A 4,074-nucleotide genomic window follows, 5' to 3' on the forward strand; every position below is an offset into this window, starting at 1 on the left:
GCCCCATATTTATGTGACTGTAAGTTTATTTTATAGCACTTCAAAAATCTTAAAAAAAAAAAAAATAAAAAATAAAATTTATGAAACCTTTAATATTTGTATATATTGGCTCAGAATTTAATTGTTAGAAACATAGGTTTAAAAATAGCATTAAATTTACTATTTTGTACTTATGTTCGTTTTTAAAATAATAACGAAATTAGGATAATGTCAAATTGTTTCCATTTGGATTGATTATAGATTAGGTGTTATCCAATGTACTCCGTATTATATTTAGATCCATGTATTATATTTAATTTCCTCAGTAATTGTGATCATTTTCCAATTGTAGTCGTGCATAGAAAATATTGATTACAAATTTATTATTTCCAAATTCAAATTATCAAAATACCCGACAAATTAGGGATAATATTAGGATCAACTTAAATATGGGGCAACTACCTTCCCTCATATATTTTAAGAATTGTTATGAATAATATTAGCTAACTTTGTTAATAGAATATGTATACAATTAGGGAAAAAAAATTTATATAACAAATTTACTTAAATGTAAAGGATTATTTCAAGTTGAAAGGATTATATAAACAATAGATGAGAGAAGCTAAAAATTTACGTGCATACATTTGAATCGTTAAATATTTATTTATAATATAAATTTCAAAAGAAATGTTATATAGTGCATTCTATATACGCATTCTATAAATGCAATAATTTCCATAATTTAAATGATTAAAATTACAACAACATTATGAAATGAGTAATCAATTGCGTGTAAAATGCGATATCATATTTATGTATTAAAGGTCATAATACTGAATATCATGATCGTTCATAAGAAGATCATGAATGAACCACAACGATAGATTTTAAAAAGGTCCTTAAATACATAAATTTTGAAGCGAAAAAACATAAACCATAAACTTATAAGCTCATAAGGCTTCATAACAAACATTAGACAAATCTAAAATAGTGTAACATCAAGTCCTTTAATTATTCTCTTGAAGCACCATACTCATAATCGTGACACTCATGTGTGCATGAGGGAGACCACGTTTCTCTGAAACAATAGTGTAAAAAAATGTAAAAAAATGTGGGATACATAATTGATTAATACGCATCTATGTAACTACAAACAATTACCAAACATGGATCATAGAAAATAACTGAGGCAAACTGGCCGAATTTTTTCTTTTTTTCTTTTTTAAGTCTTCAACAATACGATACACCTTCAATTCAAATATTCGCAACTGAATTTGTTGTATGCTACAGTTCTTAAGTTTTTGTTATTTAACAGACACAAAACGATAGGACACTTTGAGTTGCATTTGATAGTAAGAAAGTTTGAGACCCAAGAGGTTTAACTATTGCCATTGGTGATACATTGTTTGGCATCATGATACCTGTTTCATCAACATTTTGTTAAATTGCAAGATCAAATAACATATAAAAGTGAATAATATTGTTGTTTCATTACTTGCAAAATCGAAAAAAATCATAAAAGCAGTACATACCTGCAACTAATTGAAGATGTATTTTTTTATTGAAAGGAAAATATTGAGATGAGCTTGTGAGATCTGTGCTTGGGGTAGTTTTATATCAACTTGTTTGTCCTATTAATTTGGGAAGATACCTTCTACTTGATACGGTATTTTTGCTTATATTTAAATTTTTTTTTTTTTTTTGGCTAACACATTTTATTTAACTTAATTATTATTTAAATTCGCATTAACAATTCCCTGACGTCACTCCCCTTATTTTCATTGACACACGTGCAATGTTATTTTTCTAATTAAGAGCAAAATTAGCCTAATGATGATGTCATAAGGTTAGCAATTTAATTGTAATTATAGATATACTACAAGGCTATACGCGAATGTTTTTAATTCGGGTTTCCAGATGGTTTAAAGCTAAGGATATTATGGGTATTGTCCGCGGGTATTGTTCGAGAATCAAAGGCCAAACTTGAGTTTGTTATTATCGTTGCGTCTACATACTATTCCTGCAATATTGAACCACAATATTGATACGTGAGTTTTCATAGTCCCCTTTTTACAAGCTTTTGCTATATATATTTTTGGGATGAGAATACATGTTCTATTTTTATAAATGTTTTACGAAATAGACACATGTACTTGAAAATAAATTCTACGATTGAGATTGTTATACCGGATATTCCCTTTATTGCTTGGTAACTTAGTTATTAGTGAACTGGACATAATAAGCGCGAATCCTAAAGATAGACCTATTGGGTTTGACAACCCATCCAGGTTACGGATGCTTTAGTACTACTATTTTGTATACATGTAGCGTCTGTATACTAAGGGATATTACTTAACGTTATGTTAATGTTGGTTACCATGCACTCAACGTTAGAATGATTTTATACACGGGATACGTGTATGGTTTTCGGTACACGGGATATGTGTACGGTTAAATATGAAAAATGAAATCTTGTGGTCTATTAAAATTATTGAAAATCATTTTTATGATAAACCAATTAACTCACCAACCTTTTTGTAACATCCTCATTCGGGCCTAGATGTAAGATTACTAATGTGCCCTTAAGTTAGTATTGTGTTACTATGTGCTTTTATTTTTATTTAATATTTATTATTAAATAATAATGTGGTTAGGACCAGTTTGTGACAAGGGTCACAGAACAGGTTTGTTTATTTAATTTGGACTTCGTTTGGGGTTACCAAATGATGTACGAAAGATATCAGATAACTGATAAATACCCGTGTGTCACACAGTATGGGATTTAATCCCAAATAATAGACTTGTGTCTATCCCTTTCTTGCATTTTCCAGAATTTTCCCAAACCACCCCGTTCTTCATCTTCTCCAACTACCAAAACCCTAATTCCCCATTGTTGATCTTGTGCTCGAATTGGTCTTGGAATCACGTTCTTTACACTCTACTGATTCTTTTAAGGTATGAATCATGAGCTTTCATGATCAATTTGGTGTTAAAATGGTGTTTTTAAGTGTATTTGTTCAAAAGCTTGAATTTGTGTCAAAACAAGTGATTTAAGTGTTGTTATGGTCAAATTGTTGTGGGTTTATAGTCTATAACATGTAGTAATTAAGTTGTGGTAAGTTTTGATGTCGAAAACGAGCTCTAGATCGAGTTTTGGTGAATTTAGCTTGAAGTCCGTAGCCTATGTTCAGTTTCTGAAGAAGATGAACACAGTCGGCCGACTGTCAGTCGACAGTCGACCGACCGACGTAGTGAACCGACCGATTGACAGACAACCGACCGACTGAGTATTGACTTTCGGTCGATTGTGGATATACCAAATGAATCGGCCGACTGGGAATGTCAGTCGACCGGTTGTGTCGACAGTCGACCGACTGTGTCGACAGTCGACCGACTGTAAGAGTCAGTCGACCGACTGAGTGTCCAGGGCAGAATATTTTACCAAAGTGTTGAGTTTTAGCCGTTATGCTGCCCGTTTGTATTTTGATGTAAATTTTGAAAGTGCACAAGTGTTAAGGAGAAAAATTTTAGCAGACAGTTTTTCTGACAAAAATTTTTATATTGTGTTTTTTGGTGTTAACGGACAGAAACTAACTTGTGTATATGTTTTCTCAGGAGAAAAGGAGAAAGAGAAGATTCAGTGATTAGATAGCTGAATACCTTCTCGTTTGCTGGTATTTGGTGAGTGGGACTAACTGGAGAATATAGTATATTGTAGTATGTTATATTATGATTGCCATGCTTGTTAGATATACTTATTGTTGTGATTAGTTAGTACCTTGTGATGACTGCATGTTAGTTGATGCTTGTCTGCTGGAGCCCAGTGCGTCCCTATCTTGTGGTAGCCTAATTCGATATGAGAGATCAACCTGCGGGTTGGGTTCCTCATGTGGTAGCCTATTTGCATCCGTGTAGTATATGTTTGAATGACACGTACGTCGCGTGTGGATGATTTATGCAGCACGGTATGTAGGAGGAACTTCCGGTAAACCCCAGCCCGATCAACTGGAGGTTAATGGTTTGGCCGAACCGCCGGAGTCTCTGTAGACTGCACTACTGGGTGATGTTTGTGTGTTAGACTATGTGACATGATTA

Source organism: Rutidosis leptorrhynchoides, chromosome 2 (assembly GCF_046630445.1).
Source record: "Rutidosis leptorrhynchoides isolate AG116_Rl617_1_P2 chromosome 2, CSIRO_AGI_Rlap_v1, whole genome shotgun sequence".
NCBI lineage: Eukaryota > Viridiplantae > Streptophyta > Magnoliopsida > Asterales > Asteraceae > Rutidosis > Rutidosis leptorrhynchoides.